Raw genomic sequence first — 23,781 nt, 5'->3', positions numbered from 1 at the left:
AGAGTCTTCGACCTCACTATTCCCCCAGACCCATGGCTATTCCTCTTGAATAGACCACTAACGGGCCTGTCCAAAGCAAACAATAAACTAATAGCACATTTTGCAATAGCCACACGGAGCGAGATAGCAGCACTATGGAAACGCCCCGAAATTCCAAGTATCCCAAAGATTCGAAATCGATTGTGGTTTATCTGCCAGATGGAAAAGTTGACGAGTCTAGTTAACGACACTGGCACCAATTATCTCAAAGTATGGACGCCTTGGCTGGCGCAGACGGATATCCCCGGGGTTGAGAGGAACACAATCTGGCTGTGATAGATGAAGGTGCGTTCTCCTTTAGGAGCGGAAACTCAGCTCACGACGACTACACAGACAAATAGACAGAACGCCTACAGAGGTGTTAAACTGGAGAGGACGCAACCCACAAAGAACCTTACTAGGAGCGGTGAAGAGACCTAGCACGAGTCGATGCTCCTCTTCCGGCCGCGCCACCCCTTTACCCCCTTCCTACCCACCTCCTTTTTTTTTTTTTTTTTTTTTTTTTTTTTATTATTTTTTTTTTTTTTTCTTTATTGATTTTGTGTTTGTCAATTTGAATCAATCGTACTATGTGAATTATGTTATTATCTTTATTGCTAGTCTACCCAAAACAATCCGGTCGAGTAGGGCCCGAAAAACCGGGATATGTCTCACAAGCTGACATACGGTACTGTCTATAGCGGAGATTAACACTAAAAATGAATGTAATGTATACTGTATTCTGTATCACTTGTTTGGAAAAATGCAATAAAATTTAAGTTACAAAAAAAAATAATCCAATCTGATCTCCCAATCAAAATCCTCAAATGCCAATCAAAAACCTCAAATGACAATCAAAACATTGCATTTACATTGTATATATGATGCATACAATCTATGCACCATATACATTCTGCAAATGAATGTTAACAATAACATATTCAAAACAAAATACCAATATATCCAAACAAGTATACTATTTAAACCAATCCAGTAAACATAAATCAATTAGCATTTATTAATTACATCCCTAAACCATTTACATTCCATCCCTAACAATTAAACAATTAAGTAATTCAAGCGTTGAACAGAACAAGTAATCCTGTGAAAAAATATAAGTACCAACAAGAATACAATATACAAAAGCAAACCTCACCCTGACCTAAAGTACACCATACAATAGCAACAATTACATCTCTCTAATTTTAAAATACATTATACTCACATTTATGCATAGCAGCATAGCCAAATTAATTTAAAACACAGCAAATCAAGCTTTTAAAATAACATAATTTCTTACCCTGTATTTTTATATCGATCTAGACATACATACATACATATATACAGTGGCAAGAAATGATATAGCAAAAAAAAAAAAAAAAACACATGTGAAAAACCTTACAAAAAATGAACAAGTTAAATAAAATACATTTCTTTAGTTCACTTACCATTACTTGACCCACTCACCGACTCCCGTTGAACAGCTTACTCTCGAACCAATCCACGCAGAGGAACCCGTAAAATAATAAACCATAACATAAAAAAAACATAAAATAATAAAACACGGCAATCCAGGGGTCTTCTATTTGTAATCCATCTTCATCTGTATTCTTCTTTGTATCTTCTTCTGGGGTCTTCTTGTCGTCATCGGCCACGCCCTGGTCTTCTTTCTTCTCCGGAGGTCCTTCCTCCTCGGCGTCTGGCTTCAAAATGTGACGACATAGGCTTTTAAAGGCCTATGACGTCACATTTTCGTCATGGTTCCCACGGCCCTGATTCCCACCACCCCCCGCACCCCCCAAGCACCAGGGGAACAACAGTGCATTCATTGAAGCCCTGCTTCCTTATTTGTCTTCTTCACCGGAGGACAACTGTGATCTATCGCCGCCGCATGTGTCCTGCTTCCGCTGCCATTTTCCGTGCCGGCAACCACTCGGGTCACTAAGATCCGCCTTAGGCAGGGGTGGGACAATGGGGCGCATAGGTGGGTAAAGGAGGTGGGGGGGCGCACGACGCGCGCTGCGATGGCTTCCCCACCGGGGTCTTAACAAGGTTCGTCAGGAGCTCCAGGGGACGTTGCTTTGTCTTCTCTGCTCTTTATTAATTTTTCCACTCAGGGACACCAAGATGGCCGCCGCTCCTGGATGGATGATTGAATTACCCAACTTTATTGCTGTCTCTCGCGGACAAACGAACAGTCCAGTGGCGATGCCCTTTTAAGACTTAATTGGTCTTTGATGGACATCAATTAAGGGACTTTTCCTGCGAGTTACCGCGTTGGTGCGTCACTCTGTTCCAGCCATGCTCGAGGGAAGACGTCTCTGCATCGCTCAGGTCAGTGACCTTTCCTTTTAGGCCCAGCTTCTGCAGGAACCGGTCCTGATCTTCTGGACTTCGCAGGGTGTGGGCTGTACTGTTTTTTTAGGACAAGGAGACCGAAGGGAAAAACCCATTGGTACCTTATGCCCTTATCCCTCAAAAGTCTGGTTACCGGCGTAAGGGTCTTCCGCTTGAGCAGGGTAGTGGGTGCAAGGTCCTGAAAAATCAGGAGTTTGATCCCCTCAAACTCCACAGTGCCTGAGGCTCTAGCAATTTGGCACACTGCTTCTTTTATTCTGAAATAGTGGAGCCGTACTATGATATCCCTTGGGGGGTCATTTGGCTGAGGTTTTGATCTGAGGGCCGATGACATCTGTTAAGGTGCAAGTCTGAATCTGGCTTATCCGGGAATAGGCTTGTCAGCCATTTTGTGACAAACTCCTCAATGTCCGCGATTTCCTCAGGGACACCCCGCACCCTGATATTATTACGGCGGTCTCGATTTTCCGCATCCTCCTGCTTGTTGGCAAATTCATTGATTTGTGCTTGCAGATTGGCTGTAGTTTTCTCGTTCTTGCGCACCAATTTTATTGTGGAATCCAGCCGCGTTTCTAACTCATCAGTTCTGGCACCAATGCCGTTTATGTCGCGCCATTAGTCAGAGAGTTCTGTGTGCATATAAGCCTTTAGCTCGTTGCAAAACTCCCTCATGATTTTTCTGGTCATCGCCTCTGTGTCCCGGGGCTCAGCTTGCTCAGCCGTTCCTTGTTCTTCCTCCGATTCTGATTCCACATGCGGCGATGGTGTGTGCGCACTGGATCGGACTTATTGAAATAAGTCGTGAGTACGGCCGCAGCTCTGCCCGATTTCGGTCTTGTTTGCATCTCGCTAGCTTCCGCTTTGCGAATATATAACTTTTTAGGTGTTTGTACTGGTTTTTATGCTCATTAAATGCTGTGTTTTTTGCCGAAGGGGAAGGAGCTCACACCTCAAGCATCCGTTCCCTTAGCTTTCGCGCATGCGCCTCCAGCATTTATGTATTTTAATAATATTGTGCGGAAGCAGGGGGTCCCCTGAGCTGAACCGCATTGATTTATGGCTCAGAGACCCCCTGCTTCCCGAGTTACAGGCCCCTGTTTGGGGCATTGGTTACAGTGTCGCCGCCATATTTATAGCGGACACGGAGCGAATGGGACGACACTGCCACCCGATGACACATACCGGGACCTGTAACTCGGGAAGCAGGGTTCCCTGGTCAACAAAGCAACGCGGTTCAGCTCAGGGGACCCCCTGCTCACAGTACACTATTATTAAAAATACATTCATGCTGCTTCGTTACCGTAGCACATAGCCGCAAAGGTAAGGAACGAGTGTTTATTGATATGTGTGTTTTACTCATAGTGTAGATGTACAGAGGGTCTCCGGAGCTGAACCGCTTTGGTTTTAGGTCCGGGGACCCCTGCTTCCCGAGATACAGGGCCCTTTATGGGGTGCCAGTATCCCTCTGCTTTGTTTACATTCCGCGGTCACGTGATCGGGACCTTTAAATCAGAGGGATACTGGCACCTCATAAAGGGGCCTGTATCTCGGGAAGCAGGGGGTCCCCGGACCTGAAACCAATGCGGTTCAGCTCCGGAGACCCCCTGCACATGTACACTATGAATAAAAGTTTTTTATAAATAATTTATATTTTGCCGATGTTTGCGCTGAGAGAGTGGCTGATCTCTCTCTGCTGCAAACACTTATCGGCAGAAACAGCCTATTGGCAGATTATCGGGAGCCAGGCTGTTTCGGCACAGGCTCATCGGCAGTTTTGCTTTCGCAGTGATTCGGCAGGGATCGGCATGGATTTGGCCCTTACTGAATATTGCGAGGGCAAATCGCCAAAATAAGGCCTATCGGCAACCCTTGGTGATTGCACTTTTTCGGCGCTTACTGCATAGAGCCCTTAATCTGGACTCAGAGAGTCCCTCCACAAACTTATCTATGGTTGGGGTACCTCACAAACCCAATACAGGTTCTGGGTCACCTGAACACTAGCTGGGGTACCCCTTTTAACCTAGGGATCTCCTCAGCTACCCTTTTTGATCTCCGTCCCCATTCTGGGCTATGCTGAAGCAAGGTAACCTAGTGGTGTGTCACACTAGCATTTTTAAGGGGAGACATTGCTGGGACAATGTGTCTACATGTATCAGGGAATCAGGCATGATTCCTGGGTACATTTTATGGGGAACCAACAACTCCAGACCCTGACTACTTAGGCACATTCTGAAAACAAATCCTCCGCAATATCCCCCTTAAAATTTATCCCCTAGCAATCCCTGCTCTCTAGCATGCCTGGAAAAGTAAAAACACAAAAATACTTTATTTACGCAAAGTACATTTGAAGCATACATTGTTACTGAGCTTAACAGCTAACTCTCTTGAACCCTTATACACGTATCAGGGGTAACCAAAATGAACTTACACTTTATTTGAGAGCCTGGTTACCCCCTACCATCACAGATGGACAGGCATATTATTGGAGAAAATGAAAAAGCAGAGGTATTAAACAAATTCTTTGCCTCTGTGTTTACCAGGGAAGAATCAATAGTAGTGCCACAGGAGGAAGCTACAACCTCTATATTAGCAAACAATTGGTTAACTGAGGAAGAAGTTCATAGGCGGCTTGATAAAACTAAAGTATATAAGGCACCTGTCCCCGATGACATATATCCAAGAGTTCTTAAGGAGTTAAGTTCAGTAATTGCCAAACCATTACATTTAATATTCAAGGACTCCATTTCCACAGGTTTAGTACCACACGATTGGCGTAAAGCAGATGTGGTGCCTATATTTAAAAAGGGAGCTAGATCACAACCAGGCAATTACAGACCTGTAAGCCTGACTTCAATAGCGGGGGAGCTACTTGAAGGTTTAATTCAGGATAATATTCAGGAATAACTAATGAAAAACAAAATTATTAGTAATAGGCAGCATGGGTTTATGAAGGCTAGATCATGCCAAACTAACATTATTTCTTTATTTGAGGAGGTAAGTAGGAATTTAGACCAGGGTAATGCAGTTGATGTGGTCTACTTAGATTTTGCAAAGGCTTTTGATACAGTTCCATACAAGAGGTTTGTGTCCAAAATAAAGCAAATTGGACTCAGTAAAAATATATGCACCTGGATTGAAAACTGGTTGAAGGATAGACAACAGAGTGTTGTCATAAATAGAACTCTTTCAGGTTGGGCTAAAGTCATGAGTGGAGTACCTCAGGGATCGGTACAGGAACCCCTGCTTTTGAACTTATTTATTAATTACCTTGAGTTTGGCATAGAGAGCAAAGTCTCCATCTTTGCTGATGATACTAAATTTTGTAAGGTACTGCACCGACACACTTTATTCGAGCAAATACCCGGTATGTACCTGGCAGATACCTGGAATGCGCCGCTCCTCACCTCTGACAAGCCCCGTTGCATTTGCCTTCCCAGCCTGGGTTCATGCCTGGCTGATGGGCGGCTGATCTGTTAAATGATAATGATTAGGATTTAATAGGCTGCAATGCTTCGCGTGTCTACCAGATGGCATAAATTCATGAATTGTAATGCAGTATATATATATATACTGTGCAGTATTGCAGCCAGCGGGAATAAAATGCTTCAATCCCTGCTTGGAAAATAACTCAATGCACTCGGGCAGAAAACAGTCACAAACCTCAATACACCCGGGTATACCCGAATTCGTGGGACTAGCCAAGCTCGAATAAAGTGTGTCGCCAGTGTAGTAGAATCAGAGCAGGATGTAATTTATCTCCAGAAGGACTTGGAGAGACTGGAAACTTGGGCAGGTAAATGGCAGATGAGGTTTAATACAGATACAGTACATGTAAGTTTATGCATTTGGGAAGCAAGAATCAACAGGCGACTTACAAATTAAATGGGGATAGATTAGGTGAATCCTTGATGGAGAAGGATTTAAGGGGGCTGTTACACAGCAGGCTTAGCAATAGTGCCCAAAGTCAGGCAGTAGCTTCAAAGGCAAACAAGATCTTATCTTGCATTAAACGGGCAATGGATGGAAGGAAGTAAACATAATGATGCCCCTTTATAAAGCATTAGTAAGACCACACCTTGAATATGGAGTACAATTTTGGTCACCACTCCTTAGAAAAGATATTATGGAACAAGAGAGTGCAGAGAAGAGCCACCAAATTAATACAGTTGATGGATAATCTAATTTATAAGGAGAGACTAGCTAAATTAGATTATTTTTCATTAGAAAAGAGGCGTCTAAGAGGGGATATGGTAACTATATACAAATATATTCGGTGACAGTACATGAAGCTTTCAAAATAACTATTCATTCCAAGGGCAGTACTAAGGACTCAGGGTCATACCTTAAGGTTGGAGGAAATTAGATTTCACGAGCAACAAAGGAAAGGGTTCTTTACAGTAAGGGCAGTTAAAATGTGGAAATCATTACCCATTGAGACTGATGGCAGATACAATATATTTGTTCAAAGAAAGGTTGAACATCTTTTTAGAAAGGAAAGTTATACAGGGATATACCAAATAAGTAAACATGGGAAGGATGTTGATCCAGGGAGTCATCTGATTGCCAATTCTTGGAGTCAGGAAGGAATTTATTTTTCCCCTTATGAGATAGCATTGGATGATGATCATAAGGTTTTTTGTTTGCCTTCCTCTGGATCAATATACTTTAAGTATAGATATAGGATAATGTATCTGTTGTTTAAATTTAGCATACTGTAGGTTGAACTTGATGGATGCATGTCTTTATTCAACCTCAACTACTATTTAACTATGTAACTGTGTAACTATTATAACCTTACATGAAAACATTTAGATTCAAGTTTTTTTCTTAATTGGGATGTGCCCTGCTTTAAATATGTCAAATTAGACGTATTTTGACAGCCAATGCATAAGATTTAGGGCCTCATGCAGAGAGCATAGAATTTTAAAAATGGCGAATTTCATAAAAAGTAGCTTTTTTGGAGAGTTTTATTCTCCATATGCAGAAAAGTGCGAATTCTGCTATGTTTAACATGGATGCGTGTGGCGAGTTTAAATTGGCGAGATGCGCGCTTCAGAAACGTGTAAAAACAAATTCGCGCCTTTTTTTCCCCTTTACTATAGGCGGCGAGCGCCATCTTGCCATATTTTCGTGGCGCGGCAAAAATGCGAGAATCGCGCCTTTTTTTGGCGCGAACAGCCGCTACTTGCCGTTCGCACCTCTCTGCATTCGGAGAGTTTTAAAAATGGCGCGATTGAGGTTCTCGCCAGCCGCGAGGCGAGTTTTAAACATAGAAATAAAAAAATGGCGCGTTTTTCGCAACTCGCCATTTTATGCCGTTTTCTGAGGGAAATTGAACAAAAAATGGCGAGTTTTGAAATAACGATGCTCTCTGCATGAGGCCCAAAATCTACGAAATATGTCCTAATATGTATGCAGCCTCAAACATAAATATATTTATATGGTTTGGTATGAAAATATGTTAATTTATTGCTTTTGCAAAATTCTAGTATATAGAAGTCATATTTTAAATGTTTCAAACATTTAATTTGTAGAATGTTCTCTAAATTTTTAACAAAATTCATTTCTCAGACTGATATTTGTAGGTCGATTGCACAGTTAACATTTTTTGGAAATGCTCCTGAATGGACCATGATTTTACTGTACATTTGTTCGAATGTCATAACATCTGTCCACATGAATGATGTACCATCGTGCAACTACTTAAGTTGTAAACTCTGAACAATTTACCTTCCCGTTTTTCAAGTATCTATCTTAAAAATACTGGCCTGTACATGCTTGTTACAAAGTGTTTATTTTTCTAGCTAGCTGTAGCTTTAAAAATATATTTAATCTTTCTTGACCTACGCTCCAGAGGGTTCTCCACTGAAATAATCATGAGAGACACACCCTCAACCTCACAGATTTATTTATGAAAGGTGAAAGCCATTGTTGATCATTAATTAACATTCAAATTAATGGCCATTTGCAATTTATTATTGCTATTTCACTCAAGTAAATAAACTTCAGTAGTCTGTTGTCATACCTGAAAGAAATTAGGCAATTCATGTCAAGTTTGAATTTTCAAAAAATGCATTCTTACTGAGAAAAACCATACCAATCAAGGGAGATAAAGACTATATTACAGTAAGTTAGTGTTCCCTCGCATTCATCACAAACTATTTAAATCTTTTAAATACCCCAACACTGAGTGTTTATAGAATGTCGTATATTTATGTCCAAATGTCCAAGGTTATTTCTGAATAAAGTCTCCAGGAGCATCTATGCCTTTAAATAAATATCAATGAATGCCAAATCTTGAATGAATATGAAAAATTGTATGAGTTATTAAATATTCTTAGTGGAAAAGATAATACAGTACTTTCATAAGTGGCACAAGCCAATTTCCTTCTCCAGAAGGTAAAAAATATATTTGTATATCAATACATTCTCTGAGATTTTGAGACTTGCAAAGGCGCAAAACACATCTCAAATACAAGTGGCAAAAGATGTTGTGAACATTTCAATGCAAAACATAAAGAAATTACCAATTTACCATGTGTTGGTAACATGGTACATAGTTACATAGTAGATGAGGTTGAAAAAAGACATATGTCTTTCAAGTTCAACCTACAGTATGTTAAATTTAGATAACATATACTCATCCTATATTTGTATTGACAATATTATATTGATCCATTTGAAGGCAAACAAAAAACCCTAATGAAACATTATACAATGGTGTCTCATATGGGAAAAAATGTAATTCCTTCCTAACTCCAATAATGGCAATCAGATTTCTCCCTGGATCAACATCCTTCCCAAGTTTAGTTATTTGGTATTCCATGTATAGTGTTCCTTTCTGAAAAGATGTCCAACCTTTTTTTGAAGATATCTATTGTATCTTCTATCACAGTCTCCATGGGTAATTAATTCCACATTTAACTGCCCTTACTGTAAAGAACCTTTTCCTTTGTTGCTGGTGACATCTCCCTTTCTTCAATCTTAAGGGATGACTCTGGTTTGTTGTTTAGCATCATCAGCAAAGATGAATAATTTACTCTCTATGCCAACATCAAGGTTAAAAGCAGGGGCCCCAGAACCAATCCTTGAGGTGTTATAGTGCAGATGACGTGCTATCGCATGAAAAGACCCATTGCCGTTAATGGGGCTTTCCTGCGATAACATGTCATCTGCATTTAACAGTATATCGTGAATAAGTGAATATAAGGCGCTAACAACTTAAATACATATAATAGTGATACGTGCAAGTGCAATAATAATTAATATTAGTGCTCTAATAATAAGAAACCCTGCTCAAACCCTCTGGTAGAACCTGTTTCCAGGGTTCCAAGTAGAAAGATGTGTTTCAAACAATCCAGGAGGAGCAAAATATAGGGAAATAAAAAACAGAAAACAGTGCAAATTTAAGTGCAGACGTTGAGACTATGATGAAATATTAATGACGATATCTTGGCTCTGCTGGTCTATCTACTTACAAGATGTAAGTGGTAAGCATGCAGTTGGCAGATTGGGCTGCCACCCCAGGTAGTATCTGTGTATTTGTGGATATCCCTCCAGGCTTATCTCGTCAGGGTAACCATGGTATACATAGGGATTTGTTTCCTCCCTATGTATACCATGGTTACCCTGACGAGATAAGCCTGGAGGGATATCCACAAATACACAGATACTACCTGGGGTGGCAGCCCAATCTGCCAACTGCATGCTTACCACTTACATCTTGTAAGTAGATAGACCAGCAGAGCCAAGATATCGTCATTAATATTTCATCATAGTCTCAACGTCTGCACTTAAATTTGCACTGTTTTCTGTTTTTTATTTCCCTATATTTTGCTCCTCCTGGATTGTTTGAAACACATCTGCATTTAACACACTTGACAGAATAAGGGCCTAAATTACTCCCTCTTCCTTTTCATTCCCTCTCCTACCTGTTTATTTAATCACATTGGTTTAGACGTGTTTCTTTTAAATGTATTACCTTAGTGTATACACTGATAATGTACTTATCTAACCATGTTTTTGTCAGGAATCGGCGTTCTACACGTTCCACACACAGAGCACCCCCTTCCCGCAGGGAGCCCCTGAACACACAAAACAAACCTGCCTTTCGGCCTCCACGGCTCCTCCCCCCTGTCGCCGTCGCGGGATCACTCCCCTCGGCGAGTCCTCTGCTCAGCGCCAGGCGCGCCCACGCCCTCCTGCACGCACACCTGCACGCACACCTGCACGCACACCTGCACCATCCACTGGCTCGGTTCATGCGCGTACACGAGTTACGGAGCACGCTCAGTCTGCACACTCTTCTTCCCGTCCCCCGGACCTCAGGCTCTGCCCCCGCACACTGCACGGGCATACTCAAGTTACCAACAATACTCACCTGGCCTGTTATGCCTGCACCAATCTGCAGTGTCTCCCTGTAGCTCTTCCTGTCCCGCCTCCGTTTCTAATTGGACCTTCCTGCTTTATCTAGCTCCTCTCTGCTCTCAGTCTTTGCTCGACATAGTCTCTGCATGGAAGTACTTCTGGATTCTCTCAGTGTTTTCACAGGTTCTGACGCGGCTCGTACGACTACCCCCTCTGGCTCTCGATCTTGGCACTCCTTGGACAACGCTCACTCTGGTAACCCCTTGAACACGGCTTGGACAATGACCTATCTCCCCTCTCCAATCCCTGAATTCGGCGAGGCATCCTTCACTCTATCTCTACAACTGGTACCGGCAAGTATTGTCTACCTTACTACACCTGGCCTGGCAATGCTTCATACTACACTCCGGACACGCTCCCTTTGCTGCGGGTGCGTGTATTACCACTTCCCCCTTCAGCTCAGGGGACAGGTCTGGTCTGTGGGCAGCACCGGCGTAACATTATGTCGAGCCCACAAGACGCAGACCAGACCGAACTTCAACAGTTTCTCTCCAATCTGCTTCAGCAAAACCAGGCCATGGTGGATCAAATTGTGGCACTTACACGTCAGGTCGCAGTACTCTCAGACAGGGTACCGACTGCGACCCCGCCAGATATAAGCCCCCACTCCGCAAGCGCAGTTAGCAGCTCAGATGTTAGGATTCCTCCCCCCAAGCTTTATGCAGGTGAACCGCAAGATTGTAGGGGTTTCCTAAACCAGTGTGAGGTGCAGTTTGAAATGGCCCCCCATCTCTACAATACTGATCGCAAGAAGGTAGCCTACATTTATAACCTCCTCACTGGTAGCGCCCTGGCTTGGGCTTCCCCGGTTTGGGAGCGACGTTCTGACCTTACCCAAGATTACCCGGCATTTAAAGCCGAGTTTCAACGGGTATTCGATTCCCCCGCTCGTCGGGAGATGGCATCTGTTTCTCTCCTCCAGATCACTTAGGGACGGCGGATGGTGACACAGTATGCTGTGGAATTCCGGACTCTATCAGCCGAGACTAACTGGGGACAAGAGGCTCTCGTCTCCGTATTCTGGCAAGGCCTGGCAGATCCCATCAAGGACGAACTCTCTCGCCAATCCAGGCCGGATCAATTGGAGGTCCTCATTGATTTGGCTGTCCGAGTGGATCAACGTATCCAGGTACGCCGCTCTGAGCGTCAGCGCACTCGCTTCCATAACTTTCAAGTTCCGTTCTCCAATACTCCCAGCAACACTCCTGCTCCCCCAAGTGCTACCATATCTCTTCGTCCTACACTGGAGTTGCCAGAGCCAATGCAATTGGGGGTACAATGCATCCGCACACCGATACGGCAGTTCCGCCACGCCGGGGGATTGTGTTTCTACTGTGGATCCATGGAACATCTGGTTCGGGAGTGTCCACGGTGTCCGGGAAACGGGAACACCCAGTGAGTACAGAGGGGCTCTCTCTGGGTGTAATGTCTCCACGTTCCCTTTCTAAGGGTGAACTCCCTAAGAAACTTAAATTTCCAGTCTCCCTTTCAGGCGATAAGTTCAAGACTTCTACCGCCGCTTTCATTGACTCAGGAGCTGGAGGAAACTTTGTGGATCTTGAATTTGCCAGGTTAAACCGCATTTTAAATACAAATATACTGTTTAAAGCGCTAAACCTAATGCTAATACTACAGTGCTGTGCACTAACTAAACTAAGCAGCCTGGTGATCTATTGAGACATCTCAATTATCTCTAACTAATTAAATATACACAAAAATAGATGACATAACCCGGCGCTAATATATGTGAAAAAACAATAAAAAATGCTATAAAAAATGAAAAAATGAAAATATTGTATATATAGTCCCAAATGGTGCCAAGTGATAAAATGATAGTTCAATGGTTACAACCTTAAAAATCCGGTTGGGCACAGACTCAGTTCACAGTTCATCAAAACAGATGGTTCTTCTCATATGTTGTACTTGATCCTGCATATTAAAGATATCAAGTAGAGAACAAACATTGCGCAGTATATTGAGACAAACAATATTATTTCCAAATAGTAATGTATATCTGAATTGCCTACTTACTAGAAGTGGCTAGATCACGTGCAGGGGAGAGAATCTGTTCTTTAAACCTTCTTTCCTTGGAAGCCTCTTGATGTCGCACGAACCCCTCGTGGTGTTCCTGGCCTCCGTGGGTATAGAAGGGATCTTTCTGCAGCCCCTGTCTTCAGGAATCCTGTACCTCTTACTCCGTTTAGGGAACAAAAAGAAGAAGGACAGAGGATTGCGCAGCACAATAAATCTTTAATGGCACTTGCCCAAAACCACGATAAAATACTCACAAAAGAAGGTGAGTTAAAATACAATGAAAAGGTGCTCGGCCCAGCACACACACACAGCCGCCTGAGTCACTGGTAGTCCGCTCCGGTACCGCGTGTACCTCGCGTGTATCCGGCGCTCTAGTGTGACGTCACTATCTTCCGTTAGACTCGCGGCTGGGATGACTGGGACACTGCTCCTTAGGCTCCTCTCCTCCAGATAACTTAGGGACGGCGGATGGTGACACAGTATGCTGTGGAATTCCGGACTCTATCAGCCGAGACTAACTGGGGACAAGAGGCTCTCGTCTCCGTATTCTGGCAAGGCCTGGCAGATCCCATCAAGGACGAACTCTCTCGCCAATCCAGGCCGGATCAATTGGAGGTCCTCATTGATTTGGCTGTCCGAGTGGATCAACGTATCCAGGTACGCCGCTCTGAGCGTCAGCGCACTCGCTTCCATAACTTTCAAGTTCCGTTCTCCAATACTCCCAGCAACACTCCTGCTCCCCCAAGTGCTACCATATCTCTTCGTCCTACACTGGAGTTGCCAGAGCCAATGCAATTGGGGGTACAATGCATCCGCACACCGATACGGCAGTTCCGCCACGCCGGGGGATTGTGTTTCTACTGTGGATCCATGGAACATCTGGTTCGGGAGTGTCCACGGTGTCCGGGAAACGGGAACACCCAGTGAGTACAGAGGGGCTCTCTCTGGGTGTAATGTCTCCACGTTCCCTTTCTAAGGGTGAACTCCCTAAGAAACTTAAATTTCCAGTCTCCCTTTCAGGCGATAAGTTCAAGACTTCTACCGCCGCTTTCATTGACTCAGGAGCTGGAGGAAACTTTGTGGATCTTGAATTTGCCAGGTTAAACCGCATACCACTCGTGAGAAAGAAGGTTCCCATCGCACTCGTCGGTATCGATGGACGTCCTCTTACCCCGGCCCACATCTCCTTAGATACGGCTCCCTTGCTTCTGTCTTCACATCTGCACAAGGAGATCTTAGTTCTCAATGCCATTCACGCTCCTGGGATACCCATCACCCTTGGTCTTCCTTGGCTACAGCTTAACAATCCTCTCATTGACTGGACTTCCTCTGATCCCATTTCCTGGAGGCCGAGGTCAGGCGAGACTCATCAACTGCTGGCCAATACCTCTGTTCCCGAAGTTATTCTACCTTCCGTTTACCATCAATTCCGGGACGTTTTCAATAAGGTACAGTCAGACTTCTTGCCGCCACACAGGACTTACGATTGTCCGATCGTTCTAGTTCCAGGTTACTCCCTACCCAAGTCCAAGACCTACCCCTTGTCGTTACCAGAATCTCACGCTATGGATGAAAATATCAAGGAGAATCTCAAGAAAGGCTTTATTCGTCACTCCAATTCCCCAGCAGGGGCTGGGTTTTTCTTCGTCAAGATAAAGGACGGGTCGTTGAGGCCTTGCATCGACTACAGGGGTTTAAACCACATAACTATTAAAAATCGTTTCCCCCTTCCCCTTATTACCAAACTGTACGATAAATTACAGGGGGCCAAGATTTTTTCCAAGTTGGATCTACGTGGTGCCTATAACTTGGTGCGCATCAGGAAGGGGGATGAATGGAAGACGGCCTTCAACACGCGTAGTGGACACTACGAATATCTGGTAATGCCTTTCGGCTTATGTAATGCTCCCGCTGTCTTCCAGGATTTCATCAACGACGTCTTTCGTAAGGTACTCAATATTTTTGTTATTGTATACTTGGATGATATCCTGATTTTTTCCAAAGATCTCCAGGACCATATACGCCACACCTCCTACGTCCTTTCCCGTCTCCGTGAACACCATTTGTACGCCAAACTGGAGAAGTGCACCTTTCATCAGACCTCTACTTTGTTCCTGGGGTACATCATTTCCGATGAGGGCTTTATGATGGACTCCGGTAAACTTCAAGCAGTCACTGAATGGCGAAGACCCAACTCTCTCAAGGCCATACAACGTTTTTTAGGGTTCGCTAATTATTATCGTAAGTTAATACGGAGTTTTTCCACCATTGTGGCACCCCTTACTGCGCTCACCAAAAAAGGAGCTGATCCTTCTGCTTGGTCATCCGAGGCCATCTCCGCCTTCGAGACACTCAAGGAAGCCTTTATATCCGCACCTATTCTCCGTTATCCCAAAATTGAACTTCCCTTCGTCCTGGAGGTCGACGCTTCTGATTGCGGAGCTGGTGCCGTTCTTTCTCAGAGACCCACGCCCCAAGATAAGTTACATCCCTGTGCATATTTTTCCAAGAAATTCTCGTCTGCCGAGAGGAACTATGACGTGGGTAACAGGGAACTGCTGGCCGTGAAGATGGCTCTTCAAGAGTGGAGACACCTGCTGGAGGGGTCGAAAGAGCCGTTTACTATTCTCATGGACCACAAGAACCTTCTTTACATAGAGAACGCTCGACGCCTTGGTCCACGACAGGCTCGTTGGGCTCTTTTTTTTTCTCGATTCGATTTTCACCTTTCCTATATCCCCGGGACCAAGAACGTAAAGGCAGACGCACTCTCCCGTATACATTCTTCTGAAGAGAGGCCAGAGGAATCTTTGGAGACTATCCTTCCGCATGAGAGGATTCTCGCCACGTCTTCTTTCAAGAATCTTGACAAGATTTTGCACTCCCAGAGACGCATTCCCAAGGACTTGGTCGTTCCCGACAACAAACTCTTTGTACCTTCCAAATTTGTTCCATAGGTCCTGTCTTGGGGTCACTCCTCTAAATCTGCAGGTCATCCAGGTTTTAAGAAGACTACTGATCTCATTCGTCAGAATTTCTGGAGGCCAAGGATGTCTCAAGATATTCTGGAGTTTACCCGCGCCTGTCCCACGTGCGCTCAAAGCATGACTCTCACACAAAAGCCTCACGGTTTTCTGTTACCCCTTCCAGTTCCCGACCGCCCCTGGTCCCACATTTCGATTGACTTCATCGTGGAGTTGCCCAGGTCCAGAGGAATGAACACTATCTTGGTGGTCTTCGTGGACAGGTTCTCGAAGATGTCCCATTTCATTCCACTTAAAGGATTACCCACCTCCCCCGCCCTTGCTGATATCTTTACGGAACAGATTTTCCGGATTCATGGGATCCCTTCATCCATTGTTTCAACAGAGGTTCCCATTTCGTATCCAAATTTTGGAGAGCTTTCACGAAGAGATTGGGCATCTCTTCTTCTTTCTCTTCCGCCTATCATCCTCAGTCCAATGGACAAACGGAGAGAATCAATCAATCTCTGGAGAAGTACCTGAGATGTTTCATATCCGATTTCCAGGATGATTGGGCTCAACTACTCTCTTGGGCAGAGTATGCCATCAATTCTGCCAAAAACTAGTCCACCCGGGAGTCACCCTTCTTTATAAATTATGGGTTCCATCCTCCCTGTCTTCCCATCCCCAACATCCCTTCTGGAGTACCAGCCGTAGATGAACGCATTTCTTCCCTCCAAACCGCATGGTCCAGGATTCAGTCTACCCTTCTCAACTCCTCCCGCAGATCGAAACTACAGGCCGATCGTCGGCGTCGTTCGGCGCCCAGTTACAAACCAGGGGATTTGGTATGGCTCTCCTCTAAGAATATCCACCTCAAGGTACCATCTCCTAAACTGCACCTAAGTTCCTGGGTCCCTTCCCTATTTGTGAACAAATCAATCCCGTGGCATACCGGCTCCAACTACCACCCAGTATGAAGATTCCCAATGTCTTTCATGTGTCCCTCTTAAAACCATTTATCTCCAGTCACTTCTTTCCGGATCAGACTCGTAAACCGGATCCCATTACTGTACAAAATAACGAGGAATATGAAGATCACTCTCTTTTGGATTCTCGCCTATCCAGGGGTCAGCTCCAGTTCTTGGGGAAGTGGAAGGGCTTTGGCCCTGAAGAGAGATCCTGGGTACCTTCAAAGGACATTCATGCCCCGGCCCTTCTTAAGTCCTTCAGGAAAAAGTTTCCAGAGAAACCGTTCTTGGACCGTCCTGAGGCCATTCCTTAAGAGGGGTGTACTGTCAGGAATCGGCGTTCTCCACACTCCCCACACAGAGCACCCCCTTCCCGCAGGGAGCCCCTGGACACACAAAACAAACCTGCCTTACCGGCCTCCACGGCTCCTCACCCCTGCCGCCGTCGCGGGATCACTCCCCACGGCGATTCCTCTGCTCAGCGCCGGGCGCGCCCACGCCCTCCTGCACGCACACCTGCACGCACACCTGCACCATCGACTGGCTCGGTTCACGCGCGTACACGAGTTACGGAGCACGCTCAGTCTGCACACGCTTCTTCCCGTCCCCCGGACCTCAGGCTCCGCCCCCGCATACTGCATGGGCATACTCAGGTTACCAACAAGACTCACCTGGCCTGTTATGCCTGCACCAATCTGCAGTGTCTCCCTGTAGCTCTTCCTGTCCCGCCTCCGTTCCTAATTGGACCTTCCTGCTTTATCTAGCTCCTCTCTGCTCTCAGTCTTTGCTCGACATAGTCTCTGCATGGAAGTACTTCTGGATTCTCTCAGTGTTTTCACAGGTTCTGACGCGGCTCGTACGACTACCCCCTCTGGCTCTCGATCTCGGCACTCCTTGGACAATGCTCACTCTGGTAACTCCTTGAACACGGCTTGAACAACGACCTATCTCCACTCTCCACTCCCTGACTTCGGCGAGGCATCCTTCACTCTATCTCTACAACCGGTACCGGCAAGTATTGTCTACCTTACTATACCTGGCCTGGCAACGCTTCATACCACACTTCGGACATGCTCCCTTTGCTGCGGGTGCGTGTATTACCACTTCCCCCTTCAGCTCAGGGGACAGGTCTGGTCTGCGGGCAGCACCGGCGTAACAGTTTTAAAGTCTGCACATTTATCTTCCACATTGTTTCCTGCAAAAATGTAATTCCAATTTATTCCTTGTAGATTATTCCTCACATTTACTAAAATCTGCCTTTCTAAATTTTTAATTCTAAATTGAACCTGTATTATAAGGTTTTAGATACAGTAATTTATTAGATGTGAATATGCTCACACATTCTATTTATATTTGCTGTATGTTGTACGTGGAGGTTTTTTTTCACTTTTTTACCCACCATAACTTATTTAATGTGTGGTTTAAACCTATCCCAGCTTGAAGTTGCAAAGCAAGTATACCATCATCATACTAATGAGACCCTAAAGGTCAAAACAGCTGCCCATTAGTAGGTTTACTAGCTATGCACTTCTTTATCCCTGGCTGTGCTGAAAAGTTGTGCAATGCAGGAGGCATTAGGTTATAGCGGTCCATGTTAAAATGGATTTGAAGCAGAAGGTGACAGTGTGTGCAAACATTGCTAACATTGTATGCTAGGAGTTAATGGCGAAAAGCAGGGCTGCAGACCTTTTTGAGATGTAAAAGTGCTCACAAGTGATATTTTTATTTACTCTATGCTGTACGGTGGAGGATTTTTGTCACTTTTTTTTAACCCCCATAACTAATTTAAAGTGTAATTGATAATTTATTTCAAATTTGACAATTTTATGATCACTGTTTCCCAAATGTTTCCTGTCTTGAATATTTATTATTACTTCTACATTGTTTCATATTAACAAATCCAGAAATGTCCCTCTCCTGGTTGGTTCCTTGATAACATGGGTCATGTAATTGTCCTTTAGCACCCCAAAAATCTGTTTCCTTTAGTTGTAATGCTAATCTCATTGCCCCAGTCTATGTCTGGATAACTAAAATCACTCATTATGCAAACATGACCTAGTTTTTATGCTTTCTTCATTTGAAAAAATTATTTTGGCTTCCTCAATCTGTCAGATACAGTATTCTAGTATATCCCTAAAAACATTTTCTTTGTACTTTTACCTCTATCCATAAACTCTCTACATTTTACCATCCACTTCATACTGTATACCTGTACATCTTCCCTTATAAAAGGAATTCAATCCAGTTTAACATATAAACATACTCAGCCACCTCTTCTACACTACCGACACACTTTATTAGAGTGTGGCCGGTACCGCAAGCCGGGAGATTTCCCGGCTTGCTAGTGGCCGCCCCTCGGCGTGCCGCGCGTCATAGACGCGCGGTCACGCGTCTTCGGGAGCGTGCGCCCCCTGCACGCGCGTCCAGGGGCTCCCCGAGGGAGCCCTGGTGTCCCGCGATCGCGGGACAGCGGCAGGGGGTTCCGGGGGACCCGGCGGACCCGGCAGCGGTAGGGAGAGCGCCCCGATCGGAGGGCGCTCTTCCGCTGCTTCGGCGCGCGCCCGTCACTCTCGGGCGCGCGCCAGGCTACTGCTGCGGCCAAGAACGGGCAAATGCTCGAATAAACTTGGCCGCAGCAGTATTTGCTCGATCCCTCAGAAAAAGGGAATAAGCTTCTAAATGAACTGATCAGTTATGAGTTTCATCCCATCATGTTTCAGTAATGCCTACGATATCATACTGCTCCCTTCTAACTATTAATTCAAGCTTCCCCATTCTATATTTCAGGCTTCTTGCAATAGCAAGCATGCATTTAAGGTCTTTACCACTGTGCTTATGTAATCTCATTTGCTCTGACTTTTCTACTACAATTGGATTGAGTATTTAGAAAATTACTGGTATTATCTGCATTTAATATGGGTGTCCCCCTGCTTGCCAAACTCCCACTACCCCCAACTCCACCCCCATGAACTATAGCTATTTCTCCATGCCTATATATTCCTTCTACTACATTAACTCTTGCTTGTCCCTTCACCTTATTCCAAGGTTAACATATCTTCCAACCTTTATAACATCCTCCCCCATAGCACAGAAAAGCCCTCTTCATTAAGGGGCAATCCATCCCTACTATAAAGATACCACCTCTCAGAGAAGAACTCTGTACTCTAAAAACCCCAAACCCTCTTTCCCACACCACTTCTTTAGCTATGTATTAAGCTTCTTAAATCTCTAAGTGCCTCCCTACGGCACGCATGGCATTGATAGTATTTCTGAAAATACTGTACAACCTTGGAGGTCTTTGCCATAGGCTTGCGGCCTAGATCCCTGAAATATTTCTTTAGGACTATTCATCTTTCTCTAACTTTGTCATTCATGCCATTGTGTACCTAGACCACCGGGTCAGTTCCAACTCCTACCAGCAATCTGTCAGCCCAATGCACAATGTGCCAAATTAGAGCACCTGGGAGAAATGTGGACATGATCCATTGTGAAATCCCCTGTGAAATCCTTCTTGTTTTTTTAGGTGGGAGAAAGTCTAGGGCAGCGGTGCACAAAGTGGGGGGCGCGTCCCCCAAGGGGGGCATGAGATTTTTCTAGGGGGGGCGATGAATTGCAGGGGCCCCACGCTCTTCCTCAAGGCATTTAGATGAAATGCCGGGGGATCACGTGAGGCCCCTACACCTCTAAACTTACCTTGTCTCTGCCAGCGTCAGGACTCATGTCCATGGCAACGCGGCGTCAAATGATGCTGCGTGGTGATGTGACGTGACATCACACGCATCAAATGATGTTGTGGGTCACGTGAAGTGATGTCACATGACCCCACGGCAACATTTGATGCCACGTGAGGTAAGGGGGGGGGCGCACCACCAGAGCAGAAGAGGCAGAGGGTGCGCAGCAAAAAAAGTTTGCGCGCCCCTGGTCTAGTGTCTGTTGCAGCAGAATAGTATGCATTGTCTTGGTAAAATCTTGTAAGTGATTGGAAGTAGACTGATTGGTCTGTAGTTCTTGAGGTCTTCTTTATTTGCATTCTTGTGGATGATGACAACTGTACCATTTCTCCATTATTCTGGAATGCTACCATTTTTCAAGCAGCATGTTGTGAAAGGATTTTTTCGACTTCCACAGCTTCTTTCAAGATTTAGTTGTAATTCCATCTTTCCTGGGGGTGTTCCCAATCTTCATTAATTTTATTGTCTAGGCCACTTCTTCTTGGAGTATGCCTGTATATCATTGGTTTTATATAACTCTCCCTCTGCTAAATTATGATCTGTATTATCTGTGTTCCGTTATAATTTAATGTCGAAGTCCATGGTTTAAAATAATTTATTCTTGATCCATTGTCTTTTTGAGTGCGATAATTTGCTTCTTGCAAATCATAAATTGTTGCTTTATCTTCTGAACAGCTTTTGTTATCTTTGATATTCTTCTGCATCATATTACAGTTACATTTCTGTATGCTTGTGTATCATCTGCACAGCTCTGCATAATCAGTTCTTGTTCTTGTGTATTCACCAGTAACAGCTTTTTCTCCTTTCATATTTGTTATCCTGTTTTATGTTAGCAATTCCTTCTGTTACTTCTCAACTACAATCATAAGTTCTTCATAATTGTACTATCCTACTGCTTTATGAGCAAGCTGAAGAGATTTTTCAGGTCTTGTTGAACTTCTCCTGCTTTTCTTGAGTTTCTTGATGTTCATTGTTTTTGCTTCTTTTTAATCATTTTTCTTCTTTCCATATTCACATTCGGATGTAATTTGCAGCAAACCAATCAGTGACACTCCTTGTGTCAAAACAGTTAAGGTCAGTGCAGTCTTCAATCAATGTTATTCTTAATTCTATTGGGTCCACTCTATGTCTATTTTCTGTTTGGATTCTTCTTAAAGAATGAATTCATGATATTGAAGTTTTTATATTCTGTTAATTCTACGACAATTTCCTTTATTAAATTGGTTGATTTCATTGTGGACGTTTTCCCTTTCAGAGTCTGTATGAGTTAATGTTGTGGCATACACTTTGTTCATTGGAAGCCTATATTCTGGCTGATCTTTACGATGAGTTTCCTTACTCCACTATCTTGTGCTCTATCTCTTGTTAATGAAGAAGCCTACTCCACTGATTCTTCCACTTTCTGTAACTCTTTATTACAATAGGTGTCAACTTTAAAGCTCAATGAGGATCTCATATATTATTCTTTTTTCACCAGGGCCAACAATATCATATTGAATCTTATCAACCGTGTCGTCCATTTATTGACGTGTTACTTTACAGGAGAGGGGCCATGAGTTTGAAATAGCCAGATTTAAGTTTTGGTTAACTCCTAGAGATTTTTCACACCCTCTGCCTTCATGTCGTCTTCCGGAATGCTGTCAAACTATTAAAAATCCTGTCTCCAGGAGAATGACGCCCATTGCTTTTCAGTGTATTCCATATTTAGGGTATGAGGCCTTACTTGTCATGCTGCCCTCATTTGAATGTTGGAATGTATATTTCCCAAATTAGATTAGTGGAAGAAACAAGGCACTATGGATTTAGATATTGTTCATTTATTGCCAATAAATCGATGTTTCTGCCTCACTAGGCACTTTTCAAGCATTAGTGGCATAGTAAAAAAAGCCTTAGAAGTCCCAATAAATAAACCCAACACAAGGTGTCCCTCGTTGATCCTAATCAGTGTCATCATCATCCAGTGCCATTAATCTCTTCATGATCATCGCGTCACTCCGGTCACGAGGCAGCATCTTCCGGGATCCTACCCTGGGCTCTGTCCTCCCCTCAAGTTAGTCCTGGTAGACTTTGCATATTCCCGCGATATTCTCGCGAGTGCGTTACGTCATCACGTATTGCCGTCCTGCCGGGCATCCAGCTTCCACTTTGTCCTCATCTGTTAATGTTTATCCGTTGCCTAGTAACCTGATTTTTTGCTGTAAGGCAGCGTTGTGTTGGTTACTCTGTACATATATTTAATAACAGCTGACACATTTTAAACGTTTCATAGAAAATACAGATCTTTTGGGATGAATAACATAGAGGTATAAAGCGATCTAGCGATCAACATTTTCCTTATACCCAAAAGTAAATAAAGTTACCTTCTTATCTCCATGTATGAACTTAGTGATATTTAAAAGATTAAAACTGTGTAGCCATATTGTAAAAAAAACTCAGAAGGATTTTCAGAAAAATGCGATAAACATATTCAAAGCCATTAGAAACAGATATACAGACCCCAAAACTTCAGACAGATATCATCAACAGCAGCAAAGTGAAATCTAAGGATGACATTGCTCTGTCAGAAAACATCCCAGAGCCAGGTTGTCATTAAGCCCCATTGGGAAAACTGTGTCGAGAGAAAAGATCCAGTATGCCTCTCGATGCAGAAGTGTAACATCTTTATCTAGTCAGGTGAGAACAAAGAGGAAGCTCGAGTCCCGGCACAGACGGCAATACATGATAACATCACGCACTCGCGAGAACATCACGAGAACATCGCGGGAATATGAAAAGTCTACCAGGACTAACTTGGGGGGAGGACGGAGCCCAGGAGAGGATCCCAGATTTTGCTGCCGCATGACTGGAGTGACGTGATGATCATGAAGAGACAAATGGCGCTGGATGATGATGACACTGATGATTATCAACGAGGGACACCTGGTGTTGAGTCTATTTATTGGGACAACTTAGCCTTTTTTTACTATGCCACTGATTCTTGAAAAGAGTCTAGTGAGGCCGAAGCATTGATTTATTGGCACTAAATTAACTATATCTAATTCCGTAGTGCCTTGCTTCTTCCACTTATCTATATTGATTTGGAATACCACAAAGAAATCCCTGGACCAGGGCACCGGTAGTTGTATTGGTTTTTGTTTTAGGTTTATAGGTGTGCAGTATTTCCCAATTTGCATTGTATTTCCGAATTAGCTGGTAAATTGTCTAAGCTTCCATAGGATAGTTGAACCTACTAGCACAAACGCCAATATACTGTACATCTTCTTGAACACCAATTTCATC

The sequence above is a fragment of the Ascaphus truei genome, chromosome 6 (assembly GCF_040206685.1).
Source record: "Ascaphus truei isolate aAscTru1 chromosome 6, aAscTru1.hap1, whole genome shotgun sequence".
Classification (NCBI taxonomy): domain Eukaryota; kingdom Metazoa; phylum Chordata; class Amphibia; order Anura; family Ascaphidae; genus Ascaphus; species Ascaphus truei.
Note: the sequence above shows the minus strand (reverse complement) of the source record.